At 36.5% G+C, this 22,448-nt stretch overlaps 1 long non-coding RNA gene and 1 pseudogene across 1 annotated transcript in view; both read right to left on the reverse strand.

Annotated features, from left to right (window-relative positions):
- LOC103891373 (uncharacterized) overlaps window positions 1-22,448 on the reverse strand; it is a 287,072-nt gene that overhangs the window by 210,391 nt on the left and 54,233 nt on the right. The window lies entirely within an intron of this gene.
- Window positions 20,589-21,309, reverse strand: LOC100442550 (large ribosomal subunit protein uL16-like; annotated as a pseudogene).

Raw genomic sequence — 22,448 nt, forward strand, 5'->3', positions numbered from 1 at the left:
AGTTATTAATGCAAGAATGGATTAATGCATATTTGCTAATAAGCAGAATTATTAATAAAGCAGGTATGTGACTTTCTGTCACTTCTGTCTCTGCTCTAATCTATGCATCTTCTGCTAGAATAATAGATCATTCAGCCAGCTTAACAGCATTCACTTCTCACCAGTTTCTCCTTTCCTTGCTGGGGTGTGGAAAGTTTGGGTTTAGGCTTAAGGGAAGAAGTGAAGCCTTATGGCTTAAGGGAAGAAGTGAAGCCTTATGCTCTAGGCTGCTTTATCTATGTTCTGCATTATGATGTAGGGGAAAAGCCCAGCTAAATTAGGCTGTTTTGCTTTATTTTATGACTGCTTCTTGTGGGAGGCGATGGGGAGAGGTTCCTCCGATTTAGGTCAGGATCCTTTATTTCCTGCAGGCCGTAGCCAACATACCATTAACCAAGAAAGAGTTAACATTTTCTCTAGCTTGACTTCAAGTTCAGAGAGACTTTTTTTCTGACTCTAGGTCCTGACCTCCATTTTTATAAAGCATTTACTTTAGAAAACTTTGTGATTGTAAATTCTTTCTGTCCCTTCCAGATATAAATCTTTTAAATAGCCTCTTGCCACTTTTACAACACAGGAATGTCTTTTTTGAAAGACCTGGGAGCCATCTCTTTGAAATGTAAACATGAACGGACATTACACCCCTATCTCCCAAGTCTCCATGGGAGGGTGGAAGCCTAACTTCAATGAGCGGCAATTAGCAAACACAGATGGCCTAATCACAGAGAAAAACATTAGCGAATTTAGGAATAACTCAATGTACTCAACACATCCCATTGATCAACCTCCCTGCTAATAGGTTAGAAGAGGGCAATGGTTATCCCTCAGTACTTTTCCACTAACTCACCCTGTGCTTAAAACCCCTCTAACTTTTGTTTTAGTGGAATTGAGTTGTCCCTGTCTCTTACTGCAGTAGGCTGCATAAAGTCACTCTTGCCTGTTTAACTTTGTCCACTGCAATTTCTGCTTGGACACCCTCTGACAACATTCTAAATCTTACATTTTCTTATGCTGCTTTGGCTGTGAGGATAGGGTGGTCTAGTTCATTTTCCAAATTGTCCCTTAAGCAAACTCAAGAAAATTTTCTGAACCTTAGGGGTACAAATAACATAATTTGAAAACTCTCAAATTCTACCTTCCTCAAATGGAAAAGGAGAGATTTATCAGTGTCGTTTTAATGCCACTCCTGGCCCCTACCTCCAGTCTAACACTGGTTTTACTGTATAAGCTATCATTCCCAACACATCTTCCAAACTCTTAGGATCTAGGGCCATTTCTTGTAGGTATTGCATGCCTCCAGCCTCTTCCTTAGTTGGTATGCATTGTGGCTTAATATGGAGTCTCCAAGTCTCCACAGAAGGGATATTATCATTGAAATGTCAAATTTGTCAAAGGTGGTGAAAGAGCGTATATTAGCTGAGCCTAAAGTCATTCTTAAACTCTCTGGGTGATCTGTTGAGAAGATTGAGCCAGAGTCCTATATGTGTCTATCAATATGAACTGATTCGTTGGGAAGGAAGAACAAGGATTAGTGCTTCTAGAAAAACAGAAAATAGCATGGCATCTATTCCCCAGACTGGTCCAGGGTGTCTGCCTGAGCTCCAGAGGAAAGCTGTGGTAAGAATTTCTAGGAAAAAATCGGGCTTCTTGGAATACAAACCTTACCAATGTATAATAAAATAGTCTTTATGAAAAAGTATGACAGAAGTAAGAGATGCCCATAAAACTGGAGTTCTTATTCTTAATGTAATAATAACATCAAAAAATTTGGAATAAACTCAATTATAGTGGTAAGAAGGAATGATTCCACTGAGCAACTGGAAAAACACATTTTTATAATGTTATTTGACTTAGTATGATTTGACCTTTAATAAAGTCATCTTAATAAGATTTCTGTGTGTATAGAGGAATAGCAGGAGGGAAGGAGAGAGAGATGAAAATGAACAGAAATTCAAATGTATTTGTTGTACATGTGGCTTACTTCCTCCTGGGTTAGCATTTCTCAGAATGTGTTTTTTGGAACACCAGTGTTTTCAATCATGTTGGGACATAATACATGCTGTATACATTTTCCTTATGGCAATGTACAATGGCATCTAAAGGATGCCCCCCATGAGCTCTGTCTCCTGGTGTTCATGGCCTTGTGTCTCTTCCTGCTGAGTATGAGTGGGACCTGTAACTTGCTTCTAATCAATAAAATATGAGAAAAGTCATAGCATGTCACATCCATGATTCTATAACATTGTATAAGATTCCATCTTACTAGCCACTCTCTAGAGATTCTCCCTCTTGTCTTGACAAATTAAGCAGACAAACTTGAAAAGCCAAATGGCAAGGAACTGCAGCCAGCACCTAGGAACTGCAGGTAGCCTCTAGGAACTGCAGGTAGCCTCTAGGAACTGCAGCCAGCCCTTAGAAGCTGCAGGCAGTTTTTGGGTTTTTGTTTTGTTTTGTTTTGTTTTGTTTTGTTTTGTTTTTTTGAGACGGAGTCTCACTCTGTCGCCCAGGCTGGAGTGCAGTGGCCTGATCTCGGCTCACTGCAAGCTCCGCCTCCTGGGTTCACGCCATTCTCCTGCCTTAGCCTCCCAAGTAGCCGGGACTACAGGCACCCACCACCACGCCCGGCTAATTTTTTGCATTTTTAGTAGAGACGGGGTTTCACCTTGTTAGCCAGGATGGTCTCGATCTCCTAACCTCGTGATCCGCCTGCCTCAGCCTCCCAAAGTGGGCAGTTTTTAGGAATTGCAGGTAGCCTCTGAAGTTGAAGGCACCCTCCACCTGCGAGCCAGTAAGTAGCCAACTCCTTGGTCCTACAACTGCAGGGAAGGAAAAGCTGGCAACAATCTGAGTTAGCTTGGAAGTTGATTCCTCCCCAGTTCACCCTCGAGATGAGAATGCAGCCTAGCTAATGACTTGGTTGTAGCTTTGTGAGATCCTGACCAGAGGGCCCAGGTATGAAGTGTCCATATTCCTGACCCACAGAAATTGTAACGTAATAAAAGTGTAGCATTCTTTTAAGCCACTAAGTATGTATTAACTTTCTATGTTGCAAACCTAAATAAATATTGGAACAGACCAATTCTGATTGTAGAAATCTGTTTGTTAACTAAACATTCCCTAAACTTAGTTGGGAGGTGTGAAGTACATTTGACTAAGAGTTGACAATTGTATATTTAGCGCCCAGTACAGTGCTTAGATTACAAGGAGTACATGTACTTGAGTGAATGAATGAGTGGCTACATGAATGAACATAGTTACAATGCTTTAGATACTCAATAAGGATGCTTACTAATTTATGGCTCTCTCCCTGAGAAATGTTTATGTTTTCCCATATTTCCAATGATACCTTATACTTAGTGGCTCCCAAATCCATACCTCTGGTGATCTTTCTCATGAGATGCCAGTATTAGAAATCAAGTTTCACTTGACTATCTTGCAGGCATCTCAAACCTAACACTTCCCCCAAGGAAATTGTTGTTATCTCCTCACTACTGTCCATACAAAGCAAATCCTAGGAATTATCTTAGACTCTCTTCTGCCATGCATCTCTTGTATTTGTTTACCAAGTCATATTGTCTATAATCTCTTGCAGCCTGATTATCTGCCTATTCTATTTCTGAGCCTAAACAACTTAATGGAGAAAATGCACAGTTCTACCATCTGGCCTCATTTTAAATTCATCCTCTGCCTCATGCATATCAGGCTCATCCTAAGACAAGGACAATGCCCACATACTGAGTTAGCGGAGCCCTTCCTCCTGCTTTCTCCTCTCCAAGACTCCTCCAGCTGGTCTGGAGTTTGGCCATGTCTGCCCAGGGTCCCTTCCCTCATGCCTCTGGCAAAGAGATTCTATCAGAGTTATAGCCTCCTGAGCTGTGGTCTGCTTTCAAGATAGAGTTGCAAATAATTGAGAAAATTACTTCTGCTCCTGCCTCTTCTCCAAGTTTAGACTCTTCCCCCCATCACATGCTTTGATTTACTCTTCAGGAGTATTAGATGGTGTTTCATTGTTGTTGTTGTTTTAGTCTTTTGTGCAGAGTTGATATTTGTTATCAGTGGCAGGGTTTGTGTGTGAGAGCTTACATCACTATTCAAGAAGTGGAACTCTGAGAGATTTTTAATCTATGATTTATGTTTGGGACTTTTTTTACTTTGTTATTTACTTCTGGTTATATAGCATTGTATTTAAATTGTGTGGTTTACATAGTTTCAGAAATCTATTCAGATAGACTTATATGCTTATATGGCATCAATTCATAAAATGATGACTGAAATGAAAGTTATATATTATATAGAATATACTAGAATATATTATATAGAATACACTAGAATAATATATAATACACTATATTATATTACAGTACACTAGAATAATTTATATAACATATGTAAAGAAATACTCACTATCCTTATATTTTGCCTACTTGGTCTGTCAAAGATTGAAAAAATAAAATACAAGTATTGCAACATTACTCTATTTTGTATTTTTCTTTGTATAACTGAAGGTTTTTGCTTTATATATTTTATGCAATATTTTTAGAAACGTAAAGATACATGACACCTATAACTCCATTGTGAATTTAAACCCTCATCAATATAAAGTTATATTCATATAAAATATAAATATAACTCCATTGTGAATTTAAACTCTCATCAATATATAACTTTCTTTGATATTGACATTGTAAGCCTTTACTTTTTGTTAACATTTACTTAGTGTATGTATGTGTGTGTGTGTGTGCTGTATATCAAAAAGTATCTAAGGTAAGTCTTAATCCATTTAGAAGTTTATTTTGTCAAGGTTAAGGACAGGCCCATAACACAGCCTCAGAAGGTCCTAGAACATGTACCCAAAGTGATTGGATTACAGCCTGGTTTTATATGTTTTAGGAAGACATGTGACATCAATCAATACATGTGAGGTATACACATTGGTTTGCTCTGGAAAAGGCAGGGCAACTTGAAGCAGAGACTTATATGTCATAGGTGGATACAAAGATTTTCTGATCAGCAATTGGTTGAAAGAGTTCTATTATCTAAAAGCCTGGAATCGACAGAAAGGGTGTTCGGGTTAAGATAAGGAGGTGTGGAGACTAGAGTTCTTATTATGTAGATGAAGCCTCATAGGTGGCTGCACCCAGACGCAATAGATATCTAGCAAATGTTTCCTGTTCAGACACATAAAAGGTGCTAGACTCTAAGCTAATGCCTTCAGTATCAGAAAAAGACCTGGAACAGGAAGGGGGATGTAAATTTCACCCACAAGAGACACCTTTGCAAGACCATTTCAAAATATGTCAAATATATTTTGGGGTAAAATACTTCGATTTCCTTCAGGGCTTGCTATCTGTCATGTGATACTATACTATTGGAATTTAGTAACTCATTGCTACAGAGTCTGTTTTGTCAGTCTTAAGATCTTTATTTTAATGTGAATGCTAGTCAAATGTGTCTAAACTCCAAAACGGAGAAGGTGTAATGAGGCATGTCTAACCCTGTCACCCCCATTGTGGCCTGAACTAGTTTCTCAGGTTTCTTTGGAATCTGTTGGCTGAGAAGAGGGTCCATTCATTTGGTTGGGAGACTTAGAATTTTATTTTGCTTTACAATGCCTAGAACTTAACTTCCTTTTGTGGATTCATTTTATTAATTTTTAAAACAGATCACAAGTCAGATACATATATGTAGGTTACTTCTCCCTAGACAAATAAGTTTGATCAGGACTTTTTTTTTGACTCATGTTGACAAAAAGAGTCAAACCTCTGTAAAATATTTGAAGAGATTCACTCTAAGCCAAATATAAGTGACCATGGCCCATGACACAGCCTTCAGGCAGTCTTAAGAACATGTACCCAAGTGGCTGGGGTCCAGCTTCATTTTATACATTTTAGGGAGGCACGAGACATCAATCAAATACATTTAAGAAATACATTAGTTTGGTCCAGAAAGGTGGGACAACTCAAAGCAGGGGTAGCAGGTTGGGGTGACTCCCAGGTTCTAGGTAAATTTAAACATTTTCTGATTGACAGTTGACTGTTTGTCTAAAGACCTGGGATCTATAGAAAAGAAATGTTCCGGTTAAGATAAAAGATTGTGGATACCAAGGTTCTTTTGAAGTCTTAGAGTGGCTGCCCTTAGAGACAATAGATGACAAGTGTTTCCTATTCAGATCTTTAAAAGGTAGACTAGACTCTTAGTTAATCTCTTCAGAATTAGAAGGGCCTGGAAGAAAAAGATCTAGCTATGTTAATAGAGATTCTTTACAGATGCAAATTCTCCCCTCCCATCTCCCCCTCACCCTCCCACAACGGCTTTCCAGGGCCATTTCAAAATATGGCAAAGCAACATGTTTTGGGGTAAAATATTTTGACTTTCTTCTTTGTCATGTAATGGTATGCTAGAGTCAGGTTGGAACATAAGTCACAATATATAGGATTAAATAAAACCCATCTGATAAGAATTTATGGTTTGTAGGGCATGACTCCCCCAACCCCTTAGATAGGAATTTGGGCAGATAAAAAAATCAGAGCCTAGTCCTCACTAGAACAGCTATATTAGACAATTTTTTTTGATATTATGATGTAATTATATTTTATTCTTATTGCATTTCTCCAATTTTTAAAGTGAGTTTATTTTCTCCTTTATAATTTATAAAGTATATAACTTTAAATAATAACTTTATAACCTATGATCGTCAACATATATGCTTTCCATCTTGCAACGGAAGCAGTGTGATTGCCTGGGGTAAATATACCCAGGGTTCATCATCTGACACCAAGAAGATTAAGGATGTGGACACACAGGAGGAGTGGGTTTAGGAGTGGAGGTTTAATAGGCAAAGGAAAGAGAAAGGAGAATAGCTTTCTCCCTGGCAAAAGAGAAGGGCTTCCAAGAGGAAAATCCAGCCTGTGGCTGACCACAGTAGATTTTCTAAGCAGGCTTGAGGAGACAGTGTCTGATTTACATACGGTCCATAGATTGGTCTGACCAAATGTGATATTTACATAGCACACGGGGAAGGCTGGCCACCCCACCCTAATATTATGCAAATGGGCTTTCCACTTGGCCAGCACCATCTTGTCTGCTCCTTACTGTACATGTGGCTGGCAGCGAGAAGGGAACATGGAACCACTATTTTGAACATGCCTAGTCTCAGGTAGCCTTTTCCCATTGGCACAACTGATGGCATTCACCCGTACAAGCTTCCAGCTTGCTTGTCTATGTCTGCAGTTCGATTTTACAGGCTGCTCTTTGTTAGAAAAGAAAATGATCTGGAGGCTGATTTTCATTAAAAGGAAAACCTTCCCTAGGATTCCCATATCCTCACTATCTGCCTAAATGATTTCTTCTTAACTCCTGTATCACAATGAGAGGTGAAGCCGGCCGGGCTTCTGGGTTGGGTGGGGACTTGGAGAACTTTTCTGTCTAGCTAAAAGTTTGTAAACACACCAATCAGCACTCTGTAAAAATGCACCAATCAACACTCTGTGTCTAGCTAAAGGTTTGTAAACGCACCAATCAGCACTCTGTAAAAACTCGCCAATTGGCGCTCTGTGTCTAGCTAATGATTTGTAAATGCACCAATCAGCACACTGTGTCTAGCTAAAGTTTTGTAAACGCACCAATCAGCACCCTGTTAAAAACAGACCAATCAGCTCTCTGTAAAATGGACCAATCAGCAGGACGTGGGCAGGGCCAAATAAGGGAATAAAGGCTGGCCACCCAAGCCAGCAGAGGCAACCCGCTTGGGTCCCCTTCCTCACTGTGGAAGCTTTGTTCTTTCACTCTTCGCAACAAATCTTGCTGCTGCTCACTCTTTGGGTCCGCACTACCTTTATGAGCTGTAACACTCACTGCGAAGGTCTGCAGCTTCACTCCTGAAGCCAGAGAGACCACGAACCCACCGGGAGGAAGAAACTCCAGACACATCTGAACATCTGAAGGAACAAACTCTGGACACACCATTTTTAAGAACTGTAACACTCACCGCAAGGGTCCGCAGCTTCATTATTGAAGTCAGCAAGACCAAGAACCCACCGGAAGAAACCAATTCTGGACAAAACAACAATATCTAATTAATCTCCTACTTAATGAGGTATGAAAAAATTAAGATATTTAAACTTGCCAGTTTTAATCTCCTTCCTTCTGGGGGGTTTTCATACTGTACTATAGGATTTTGGTCTCCATTGTATTATTTTCGTGTATAGATTTTTCATCTTAGCAAGAAAGAATAGGTAGATAGATGATAGACAGGAATAATTATGTATATAATCTGTAGCCATAACCATTTAGGTATAAATCTGTGTTCAAATATATACACAGCACAACTTTCATGAAGTTTACATTTTACTTTTCATTGCACTAATTATATATTCAAGTAGATTCATCAGGAAAGATAAATGGATTGTATATTCCTAAATCTTCACATAATTGACCGTCTGTTGTCTTTGCATTGACAAGACTGCAAAGACCTCTAGTGTATGCACCTTCTATACAAATTGCTCCACTTCCATCTGTCAGCTATTTGGCTGACAATTTAAAGCTAGACTAATTTTTTTACTTGTAGGTGACCTCTTGTTTTCTAGATATTTGAAGTATTCTTTCCTTATTCTTAGAGTTCAATAAATTCACTAGGATGTTTCTGAATGTTGGTTGGTCTTTAATACAGTTTTTTCTATATGATAAACCCTGATCTATAGTTTCAGGTCCTCATTCAATTCAGGAATGGTTTATTCTATTTTATCTTTGAATATTTGTCTGTTGCATGTGTTCTTTTCCTATTCAAGTATGACTATTATCTCAATGATGGATTTCTATTATTTTCTACAATTTTGATTATCGTCTATTCAATCACATTCTTTCAATGGTATGATATTCTCAAGCCTGTTTTCCATTCATAGGCTTTTACATTGTTACTTCTCTTTCTTGCTTCCAATGCAGTTTTAAGATCATCAGTGTCATTTCCTCCCTTAATTTATTTCATGCTAACTTCCCTTTTGTTGCAGCCTGTCTCTTTCTCATCTTCTTATCATCTCCAACTTCATAGAGCTAATATTTTATTTAATTTCCTTTAAGAAGGTGAAGTCATCCAATCTTTCTTCTGTTATCTGGGAGAAAAGTCTTCTTTGAACATATGCTTTTTATCAAGCAAACATAGCATATCATGCTTTCCTTTATGCTCCATGCTTACTGCATAGAGACCTTCTTGTTTTTCCTTTATCCATTTTTAAATGTGACTGTTTCTTAAGTTCTGAAAATTGACACAGATTAGTTGCCTTACTTCTCTGGTATACACTTAAATTCCCTAGTTAGAAGTTGGTTGGAGCCTGGATGTTGGTGTTTATGTTGTTTCTATCATTCAGGTGCTATGATGAGAGGGGATTAAGAGGGGCTGTGAGCAGCCACAGTCAGGATGCTTCTTAACTCTGTGCCTCCCTTGGTAATATGTTCATGAGGAAGGGTTGGGTTGACAGCTTTTTGATTGATGTAGCGGCCCATTCTCCTTTCTTTGCCGTATTTGGTGCTCAACTACAGCAGTAATCCCCAGCTAAAACAATGGCCAGTGGCAACAGAGCAAGACACTCTCAAAAAAATAAAAAAACTAAATCAATCAATAAAACAATGGTCAGTCTCTAAGGTCCACTGCTGGGCCTTCAGGAGCAGCAGCTCCAAGTGAGGTGTTCTTCACTTTACCATGGCCTGCCAATGAGCCCAGCTTTGCAAGACAGTGGTATAAGTGTCCAACAGCTTCAAAGCATGTGGGAGGAATATATGATGAATGCGTGTCATGGTTTGGTGAACTGATCAAAATACAGTGGCTCACAGATTGAATAAGGAAAAAATGGGAGAATAAACAAATATCTTATTTCACAACAAAGAACTAATGGAATTCTAAATGGATTTTCATAAAATGAAGTTCTACATTTTTAAAGTATCATTTACATGTGTTAAAAATAATGAGAATATACTTTAGAATTATCTGTTGTGAAACTATTATAAAAGTGGCAACTATTTTAACATACTTTTTTTAAAAAGCTTTTATTGTTTAAAAAAAGGCAGCTTAGAGTTATTTTTGTATGATGCCTCATTACAATTGTATTTTTTAAAAAGTTGTCAGTATAAATAAAGATATCACAATTTCAACTGTAAAAAGATACTTTAAAAATCTAATGCATCACTATTTTCTAGAGATGACAATTCAATTCATTATGTATACATTCGTTTAAAATTCTTGGAAAAGAAGAAAGGATATGTGGAAGATTTTGAGGTGAATAATGAAATAATTTGATGATTCTTAGAGGCAACAAGGGAAGAGTCTTTGTTTAACCTTAAAACTGTCTGCCACTCAAACTAGGTAAAAAGCATTATGAATCTACTTGGTTATCTAATACATAATTTCTCAAGATTCTCTAGTTGAAAATGCTTTTTAAGATTTTTATAACATGAAATTATTGCTGCTGGAAACATCATCTCAATATTCTTCTTACTATTTTGTTTATAAAGAAACTAATAACTAAAGAAAGTTTCTACCAGGTTAGTATCTTTTCTATTATCCAGCAAGAAAACAAAAACAATGCCAGATTAATCACTTTTTTGAAGTTACTAGAGAAATTTTATATTTCCAATATCATTTAGGAAAAGAAAGGAGCTGACTTCTCTGCAGAATAATAAAACTGATTTTTAAATTTCTATCTAAAGTTCCTCTTTTGTTTCTCAATATTAAATGTAAAATCACACCTGCCCATTAATCATACATATGTCTCCACATCTCTAGACAATAGTCAATAATTTAAGTAAAATTTGTCCAATAGGAGGAAAAACCATTTGTTAGAGGAAACAATGACTAGGTAGAGACATCATGTTTCTGAATTTCTGATTTAAACAATATTGTCTTTGAAAACAACACCCAACAATGATGACATCTTGGCTAAATTTTGACATTGGAATATTCTAAACTCTCTACCATCACTACTGGAAGCTAGAAGACATCACAGAAAAAAATAAATGATGATATTCAACTCACAAAACAATTTTCAAGGTCAATCTATTAAAAAATGTTATTATGCAATAAATTATGAAGCATATTTTAGAATCGTTATCGCTTTGCTGGTTTTTTCCCTTCTCTTGCCCACTGGAGTGTCCAATCAATAATTCATTAAAATTGTTGACGCTTCCCTCCCAGGGAGGGGACCTTTGGTATCTCTCTGGACGTCTCTGCATTTCAAAGCCTGTCTGATGTCATGTAGGTGACTAATCATCACTTTTTTTGTTGACTTAAGCCATAATTCTCAAATGACCAAATGAAACCATCTATATAAAGTCCTTAGCATCATGCCAGCAAAGAGTGAATACACCATAAATCTTAGTTGTCATTACGTATTGTTAATATCATCATCATTATATTGTTACCTCTTAGTAAACATTCTTAAATATATGAAATATTATGAAAACCTCTCCATATTAGATTCATCAAAATTTTTTTGTTGCTCTCCATCAATATCTTTATTTACTTTGAAAAAGTTTCTCTCTTACTTGTTCTATTTTTTAAAATTTCTGCTTATCCCTGACCCTGTCTTTGTCTTTCCCTATTTTTCTCCTCTTTCACTTCCTCTGCTCCTTTCCTTCTATATTTAAATGTATTGTTCTTTAAATATATTTTAAAGTATACATTATGTACGTAGTTTTCTTTTTTCTACACATGCTCTGAATTTTCTATTTGGAGAAGTTGGCACAGAAAGGCGAACTACAATAAGTGACTCTTCTTCTTCTGAAGATCCTTTAAAATTTAGAATTTCCTAGTTTTCTTCTTTTTTTTTTTGAGAAGGAGTCTTGCTCTGTCACCCAGGCTGGAGTGCAGTGGCGCGATCTCGGCTCACTGAAACCTTCGCCTCCCAGGTTCAAGGGATTCTTCTGCCCTCAGCCTCCTGAGTGGCTGGGATTACAGGCATGCACCACCAGACCCAGATAATTTTTGTATTTTTAGTAGAGACGGGGTTTCACCATCTTGGCCTGACTGGTCTTGAACTCCTGACCTCGTGATCCACCCACCTCGGCTTCCCAAAGTGCCGGGATTACAGGCATGAGCCACCGCACCCAGCCCCTAGATTTCTTAAATCAAGTTTTTCATCTCATGATCTGCCAAGGGTCACAAATTTAATGCCTCCAAATTCAGGAAGGCAAATTAAAGAGTGATGCTGGCAAAATGCTCCCTCTAGCAAACTGGGGAGAATGCAGGCAGCTGCAACCAATTGCTACCCAGGGGAACTATAAATCCATTTTGTCCAAATCTTCTGATTTTTCAAGAGAAGGTAGGATTATGAAAGATTTTTGTAAAATCTACAAACTATTAAATGTTAATATTCAATTTGTAAGTCTTTAAAACACCGTACAAGACCCTCAAAATATGTAAAATCTTTGACACTTAGGTGTGTCAAAGATGTTAAGCTCAGCACAGAATACGCTTCCCATTCTGCTGGGCATAGTTGTTGCTAGTAAGAGGCTGCTCAGCAGAAAATAAACTTCCCAGTATCCTTTGCAGTTAGGTGAAGCCAAAAAATGGAGTTTTCGCCAACAGCATGTGAATGGAAGTGATGGGTCCATAGAAACTACCCATGTAAGCCTCCTCCATGTGCTCTTTACTTTCTGGCTGGGTTGAATGGAAAGAAGCACAAAGGCATCATCATTTTGGGACCTCATATAATTGCATGAAGATGGACTATCATACCCACCAGCTCATTCACACAGGATTGTTCTGTCTGCAAGATTGTGATTAAGAGACTTATGTTTGTAGATCCAATTATTACAAAGTTAGCCTCCACTAACTCAGTAAATTCAGCAGATTTTAATAGATAAGTTGATCTTCTAGCTTTAGAGTTTTTAATATGCAAGGAATTACTGAACCTAGATTTTTGTCCACCATTTATCACTGACCAGAGGAAATTCTAAATTTTAAGAGATATTTAGAAGAAGGTGTCATTAAGTATAGTTTACCTCTCTATGCCAACTTCTCCAGTACAAAATTCAGAGCATGTGTAGGGAAAAATAATAAGCATAGAATGTCCACTTTAAAATGCACTTAAAGATAAACTACACTGCTGTGAAATTTTATATGATGTAAATTTATATTAATTTAGTTCTTTTTATACGTTGAAAGTTTATTTTTTATTGTAACACCTCTATGAAGTAGGTATCTTGTATCCGTTTTACAGAAGAGGAAACCGAGGCACAGAGAATTTAAGTGATGTGATCAAGGTCTTATAACTAGTAATTGACAAAGCTAGGATATTGGAACCAGGCAATTTGGCTCCAGAGTCTATGTCCTCAGCCACTGAATTATACTACTCTCCCAGACTTTGTTTGGCTTTTTAAAAATTCCCTTTCAGGATTTCTTAAAAGTTTATTTTAGTCGATGCTTCTTCTCTACACTGCTATGCATATTCTTTGTGTCATAATAGTGGGGAGCAATGATGGACACAAAAGAAACCATCATGAGAAAAATTCTCAAGCCAATTTCGGTGACTTTTCCACCGATTAGCAATTATGTCAACTCTTCAGCTTTCTCCAATTTGAATTTATTACATTTTTAAATGTGAATATGCTGGCTCTCAAATTTTGCTAATAAAAAGTATAAAAGTTAACATGCAGACAGTTTTTTATGGCAGCCTGCTTTAGGTAAAATTTATCACAAAAATGTGTAGATGATTTTAGTAGAGATTATAATATTTCATTCATGTTACTTTGTAGTTTATAAGGCATACACATACTCAAGGAAATCTCATAAAGAGATCTGCACCCTCATGTTCACTGAGTTATTCTTCACAGTAGCCAGGATATGGGAACAACCCAAGTGTCCATGGGTGAAAAAATAGATAAAGAATCTGTGGTAGACATACAGATAATCTCTAACTTATGAGGGTTGTACTTAAAATTTTTCAAATCTATGATGGTGTGAAAGTGATATACATTCAGTATAAAACATACTTTAAGTGCTTATACAATCATTCTGTTTTTCACTTTCAGAATTCAATGAATTACACGAGGTACTCAACACTTTGCTATAAAATAGGCTTTCTGTTAGATGATTCTGTCCAACTGTAGGCTAATGAAAATGTTCTGAGAATGTTTAAGGTAGGCTATGCTAAGCTATGATGTTTGGTAGGTTGGACATATTAAATCCATTTTTCCACTTAGGATATTTTTAGTTTATGATTGGTTTATTGGGCCTTAACCCGCTGTCAAGGAGCATCTGTATAGAATGGAATATTATTTATCCGAAAAAAGAATGGCATCTTGCCATTTGCCAAAACATGGATAATCCAGTTAAGTGAAATCAGTAAGACACAGAAAAAAAATTGCACAATCTCACTTATCGAACACACAAAAAATTCAGATATACAGAGACAGAAAAAATAGTGCTTACTAGAAATGGGGGTGGGAAGAAACGAAGAGATGTAGCTCAGAGGATACAAATAAGCATGTATGTATGATGAACAAGTCTAGAGATCCTAAGGTACAACATGAGAACTACAGGTAATGAAATTGTATTGGAGATTCATGCTAAATGAGTAGATTTAAACGAAAAGAAAGTCTATGTTAGATGATAGATGATAGATAGATAGATAGATAGATAGATAGATAGATAGATAGATAGATAATGTTCATTTGCTTCACTATGGTAACATTTTTACTGTCTATATGTATCCCATAACATCATGTTGTATACATTAAGTGTACATGATAAAATGTGCTTTTTAAAAATCAATGAAAATAAGAAAAATAAACAATAAAAAGCATGCAAAGAGAAACAAGCCATCTAATCATTCTGATTTTGATATAATCCAATTGTTCAACCCAGTACTCCTGTCTTCCACCCACTCTCTTACACCCTCCAACTGTGACAGACTAAACCTCTTATCTTGCAGAGTGGGGGTGGGGAAAAGGGGAAAAGAAAGATGGAGTAGAAAGCTATCAGAAGAAGATGAAGGGGTACAGTTGATTCTCCTATTCCCACTATTATCTGTTCCTAATATCCTCAATATGAATGGAGGAAATACCAACAACTAGGAGATTTCTGGACTCCCTTCTGCACTCTTAGACTTTCCAAGCAGCAGTAGAACCCAGGATTGCTTCCACTAATATTTGAGCCAGAAAACAAAACTGCCAACAGGTGGCACTAAACGATAAATAAGAAATGGACAGCTTTGGATGGAATTCCTTGGGGGCTAGCTGGGCTCACCCGGTCAATTCACTAACCTTGAAAAAATGCAACTCCTTATTTTATGGAATTTAATTGTGTTGTTTCCTACATATTAACTAATGGCAGGAGTGTAAAGTACTTTCCAGTACACTATCTTATTTGACATAATGACCCTAAGAAATGGGCATGGCTTATATGTTATTATTGTACCTTTGGTAGAGGAAATTGAAGCACCGAGATTAAATGTGATGTTGATTAATACAGAAAATAGTATTATTGATTGCTGATTTTGAAAATAAATTACAAAAATAATTTTAAATGAAGGTTTTTAAATTACTCTATTATAAAAGCTCTGAGTATAACACGGCATCTTAACTCAGGTAAATGGTTTCCATGGCAGCCACTATAATACAGCTCACATATGTTATTCTCTTGCCATGTAACATCCAACATACAAGATGCTAAGGTCTGAGAACAGTTGCTACTTACATGCCCTTTACACTGTGTTCCTCACATAGCAGCTGTCTTAATCAAGCTATTAGCATCGTTATAACACTATCTCATCAGCTTAGACAAGGGAACAAGTCTTAGTGCTTTGCTATATATAGCCAGCAGGCATAGATCCAATTTATGGGATAACTATCTGATATTTTTAAAATAGAAGTTTTAAAGGAGTAACATGCAGAAGAACTTCTTCCAGTTTTACACTAATTAGAATTAGATTTTCACTTTTTTAACCTACTTTAAAAGAAGCATTAATAATCTGAGAAAGAAGCATTAACAATCTTGTATCCATACTGTAGTTTAAAGAAGCATTAATAACATGAGATCCATACTATAATTTAAAAATTAGGATTATAACTCAAATCTGTCAATACATACAAGGCTGTCACATGCTATTAATGAGACCTACAGAAAACCTTATACTAGCTTTGACTTTTTTTTTCTCTTAAAGTCTTAAATTAATATTTAGCATTGTTTAGGAAAGGAATAATAATAGTTGTACCTAAAATACGTGTTTATATCATAGACAGATACTAGATTGCACTGTTTAATTATGTTATAGTAAAAAAAAAAAGGCCATAAGAATTTGAAAAGAATGTTCAACTAAGTGTCCCATTAATTTGAGTAAGGTAGATGCATTTGTTTTGAAAAGTAATGAGTTTGTTAAAGGGTTCTATAATGGAGAGAAAATTAGTCTAATAATAGAGACTTGCACTTCAAACATTAGTCTAGAAGAAATAAAAATAGACAAACACATTCTCAGTTCTGCATTATTAATTCAGATTGTTGAGCCCATAAGTCTCCAGGCACTTAATAATAAAACTCACTTGTATCAAATCTATGATTTGTTCTTTTGTAGGGCAAATCTTTTCTTTATGAATGGGGCACTAAACACACTTTAGACTTCAGATGTAACTCATGGAAAAAGGAAATGTTTGCAGCCTATTAGCATTCTCATTTACCATTTCAGTTACTTGGAAGTAAAACTTTAATGTTAATCTGAAATATTAATATTAAGAATGGGTACTTTAAAAAGAAGATAGCCCCTCAAAATAAAAGAAAGATGAAAAACATTAAGTACATGTTTCATCGATGTAAAAAACTTTTTTTCACATGTTAGTACTGCAGAAATCAAGATGCATCTTCTCATCAATAATGTGTCATAGTATAATTGGAAGCATTTTTTTCTTTCTTGGTGGTACAAGAAAAACTGTTCATCTTAAAATGAATGGTTTTTAGATTCAATGAAATATGTTATCTGGTTTCTGCCTCTCTGCTGAAACTGAATGAACATGTTTTCCCTATTTGTGTTGCTTTTACCTCCTTTTTCTTGCTTTTAAAATGTATTTTAAAGAATCTCCTGCTTTTCCCTAATATTTTCATGATGATGGTTCAAGTTTTGTGTGTGTATGTACATGACTATTTTGCATATATTATGTACATATACAATTCTACAGCTAGACAAATTATGGAATATACTGAAATTAAGGAATTTAAAGTTATTATATTGGAGGGGAGAACACAATAGAGACCTCATATAAGGTTGGGAAACTCATGCAGTAGTGAGATAGTCATGTTTTAGCAATAGCTTGTTGCACAATGACTTGGAGACATTTGCTTTGACATTGACAATGACACAAACATACACGTTAAAAACATTCTAGGATATTATAATAATGCCAATTTCCCTAAACTAAACCTTTCTGCCTAAATCTTATTTTTATAATATCAAGTGATATATACTTTTTCTATACCATTGCAGTAAGCAATTATTTCTCTTATTTATTGTTACAACTTGGTGGCTTCGTTTTTGTATGTGTGTCACTTGTATTTCAAAATTATATTGCAAATGCTATTGGAATAGAATAAGCCATAGAGAATTATGCTGTATTTTTCTTTTTCTTTTCTTTTTTTTTTTTTTGAGAGGGAGTCTCGCTGTTGCTCAGGCTGGAGTGCAGTGGCACGATCTTGGCTCACTGCAGGCTCCGCCCCCTGGGGTTCACGCCATTCTCCTGCCTCAGCCTCCCGAGTAGCTGGGACTACAGGTGCCCACCACCTTGCCCGGCTAATTTTTTTGTATTTTTAGTAGAGACAGGGTTTCACTGTGTTAGCCAGGATGGTCTCGATCTCCTGACCTCGTGATCCGCACGCCTCGGCCTCCCAAAGTGCTGGGATTACAGGTGTGAGCCACCGTGCCCAGCCTGCTGTATTTTTCTCTTGTAATTTCTTACTTTTCCTGACACAGTTCAAATAATGTTATTTAAAGGACTGATTAACTGGGAGGATTCATCTCCTCAGCCTGCTTGTAGATAATATAAAAATGCACAACCAACTCTTTTTAGGTAATGAAAATAGATATACAGTATTTTAGGTGTTACTTTCATAAACACATTCTAGCTATTATTGCATGCCTTGACTGGGGTTCAATACAGAATCATCAGCTACTTTCTTATAGAAGAAATAAATCAATAAGTAACATTATGAAATTGAACAAATGTGAATAAAGCAGCATTGGTGCATCTAACTTACACTTTATTATTTGGACTAAATTAGGTGAAGTCTATAAAATTTACATTTCTTATTGTGGTAATAGTTTGCAGTTATTCCTTTCTTGGTGCTTCTGATAGTTTATTCTGTGGAACAAACATAACTCTGTTGAATATTGTAACAGATGTTCCATATACTTCTTCAAAATGGTCTTCTATTGTCCTTACTCACACTAAAATTACAGTATAAAATTTTAAAATGTGAATATAAATAATTACCCAGTAATTGTCAGATGTATATATATTAAACACATGTATATGTTATATGTATACACAAACACACACACAAAACATTCATATTTCATGTTGTTCTCATCAAAATTTACAAAGCGGCAATTCACCTGTGTTGAAATCTTAGCAATGGGAATGTTGTTAGTTAAAATTTTAAATCTTCTAGCCTTGTCTTTCCCATTTGACAGTAGTAAGCGTAGAGTGTACTGAACTCTATAGACCAGTACAAATCTTGAGTCTTTGGGGACTCTTTCTGGCCTGAAATAAAAATGTTTTAGACACAAATGATTCAGCCAGGAATAAACCTCTGCTCCTGAACTTCAATGTCTCATTAATTCTTGAACGTTTCAAGGTTTTTAACATCCAAACTCAATAAAAAAGCTGTTATTTTCTGTTATTTTCAGGTCAAGACATAAATGATAATACTAGTTCCAAAGAGCTTTCCAATTTGAAACTATTTCTAGTTCAAATTTTTATTTTCATAAGAAATTCTGAATTTCAAATTGCATGATAAATTCACAGGTAATATCTGCTTCACAGATAAGTCATAATACGAGACGGTTCAGCTTATTGGATGTGATCTTAGCAACTCAGACTACCTAACACTAAAGCAAACAAAATCTGGTTGCAAAATTTGATCCAAAATAAGATGCTTATATAGCTCAAAACATAGTATTCAATGTCAGAGCAAGCTTAGCTCTGGTCTAGCAATTATCAATTTTTGAAATGTATGAGGACAGATAAGGTTACTCCAGAGCTGTAAGTAACAGTCAACAAGAAGTTCACGTCTAGGAGACTAGGGGTACTTAGAGCTAGGTAAGTTAATGACCGCATTATAAAGTGTGACAATCTGTTCATTCACTATACAACTCCAGTCTTTGGCTGTGAAATGTCATCCTTCATAGCTTCATTGGCTGAAATGATCCATTCCTCTAGGAGAACACTGACAAGAATTAGGCCATATCAGTCCTAATATCAGGTCCTTATTCAAATAGGTTAATACTTAAGCAATCCTCTAGTCCTGGAGGAGACTACAATGTTAGGGAAAGAAAATGAGTTCTTCAGACTAAGTAGATATTTCAGGATACCAAAATGCTCAGGTGCTAAGCCCTAATCTCTTGGGAGCTGGAGTTACTGGAAGGCCTTGGAACAAAAGCACATAGTAGCTTAACCAAATGTGGCTTAGATTTTATGCTTCACATGAAGTTAGGAAATACATAGTCCAGGCTTGGTGCATCTGCTCACGTGTGCCCTCAAAAATTCAATTGCCTTCCATCTTTCTAATCTGCCGTTCCTGAAGTGGATCTTTTCTCCTCATGGTCACAAAATGCCTGCCTATTATATCCATATTACTGGCAGGATGACTGGCTTTTTTATTCATGAACAAAAAGCCATCTCCAACATTTTATTATCCGTAAATGTAACACATGACCGCCCTTGACTGCAGCCAAGGTTGAGAGATTAAATTATTTTCTTTAGGTACATTAGTGGCCTGAACATAATCAGAGTTACATTAGTAAGAAAGAGAAATTAAATGGATATTGGGTAGACACCTCCAGTGTCTGCTATGAATATCTCACATATATATTACCATGCATTTTGATATTTGGATCCCAAGAAATCTGTGATGAAATGTAAGAAGAAATTATTGCAGATATCTTACCTTGAGAACATTAGGTAAAAATGGGACACTAAATCTGAGAATTATTTGCCTCCTTCTTAAGGAAATATAATAAGAAATAGTTTGGGCTTCTTTAGGTTATTAACAAGTACAAGTATAGACATATATGTGAATTACAGACCCCATTCTTAATTCCTAATATAAAAAAGGATATCACATCTCTCTGAACCATTATGCATCCTACATTGTTTTCATGCAACGACAAAACATTGTACATTTTAAGTAGGTCTATTCTTATTTTGGAGATGAACATATAATTTGAGATATTCTTTTTGACATAGCATTGAATTTTTGATGCTATGTGGAAGATATTATAGAAATAAAAATTATATCAACAAATTACACTTTGCAAAGAGAAGAACAGACAGGCATGTAGACAGCTTTATAAGAGTTTCTTTTTTTTTTTTTTTGACAGGAAGTAGAATTTATTGGTGAGTATTAAGAGGGGGGCAGCACAGTGGAAGCCCTCATGAGTGCAGGGCCCGCCACTTGTCCAGAGGGCCATGACTGGGGATGTACTTGACCTCACAGACATCTGGGATGAGCCATTTTTCAGCCACCATGTCTTCAAATTCATCAGCAATGAACTTGGTGAAGCCCCACTTCTTTGAGATGTGGATCTTCTGGCGGCCAGGAGACTTTCAGTTGGTCCTGCGCAGGGTCTCAATCACGTGTTCCTTGTTCTGCAGCTTGGTGCGGATGGACGTGATAACTTAGCCAATGTGAACCCTGGCCACAGTGCCCTGGGGCTTTCCAAAGGCACCTGGCAGGTCTGTTTGCAGCCTGTCAGCCCCAGCACAGGACAACATCTTGTTGATGTGGATCACGTGGAAGGGGTGGAGTCGCACCCGGATATGGAAACTGTCTTTGCCACAACTTTTTACCATGTACTTATTGGCACAAATTCAGGCAGCCTCCAGGACTTCAGAGGACAGCTGCTCATATTCATCTGACACCATGTGGCCGCAGAGCAGAAACTCATCCACTTTTGCCGCCTTCTGCCCCAGGTCAAAGATGCGAATCTTGGCATCAGGGACACCTTGGCAGAAGTGAGACTTTGGGTACGGTTGGTTCTTACAATACGGGTAACAGTGGGCGGGGCGGCAGCCCATGGCGACACCAGGATCTTCAGTGGCGTGCCGAAGAGAAAGAGAGCTATAATAGTTTCTTTTAAAATGATTATAGTAAAGTCTATAACTCTAAATATTAAAATGCCATTATGGAGTATAATATTTGCAACTTCTTAATTCAAACGTGAAACTTGACAATTTGTTTTCAAATTTCTTTGATAAAGTTTATTTGGACTAAATGTTTTGCTCTCCTTATCTAAGTGAGAGATTTTCTATCTTATTGCATGTGTAAATTTACAACATAGTTCCCTTCTTGTACTGTAGTTCAAATATGGCTCTGCTATTATCCTATTTTCCTTAACAATGATATGTAGTCTAATTATAGATATTATTTTACATTTTTCAAAACGTAGCCTAGTTATATTCTTTATTTTCTATATTAGAAAACACATATATATATATATATATATATATATTTTTTTTTTTTGAGACGGAGTCTTGCTCTGTTGCCCAGGCTGGAGTGCGGTGGCACAGTCTCGGCTCACTGCAAGCTCTGCCTCCCGGGTTCACGCCATTCTCCTGCCTCAGCCTCCCGAGTAGCTGGGATTACATTAAGCACTTTTTTTTTTTTAAGGTTGACTTCAGATGTTTTTGTTTTACTGATCACAATCATTTTTAACACACTTTTCGTTATAAAGCCACATGTATATGAATTATATCAATACAGTAAATGGTGGGGGGCTGAGAGCTTAAGATTTTATCAGTGTGCTGAAAGCAGATTTTTGTTTTGTTATTTATTTGTTTTATTTTGTTTTTTTATTTGTCAAGCTATTGCTTCATTGCTCATAGAAATTTGGTAGCTCTAATTTTGTTTATTATGTGATTAATAAACAGGAAGAAAAGAAAGGCAAATGCTACCATTTCGTGTGGGATATTGATGATGAAAAGTCACCTTCAAATATGGCATTCAAGAAAAGTGATAGTACCATATGGTAACTCTTCTAGGCTAATGTGTGATTTAAAATTCAGTGTTTAAAGGTATATTGGTTTGAGGACAAAGAGAATCCTTTTGGAACATTGCAACACTGGAAAGACAATACAACTCCTCTCTGCTTCCAGAAGAGTGGATTACAGAATGGAAACAGAGGAAACAAAATTATTCAACACTATCCTTAGTCACT

Source organism: Pongo abelii, chromosome 7 (genome assembly GCF_028885655.2).
Source record: "Pongo abelii isolate AG06213 chromosome 7, NHGRI_mPonAbe1-v2.0_pri, whole genome shotgun sequence".
NCBI lineage: Eukaryota > Metazoa > Chordata > Mammalia > Primates > Hominidae > Pongo > Pongo abelii.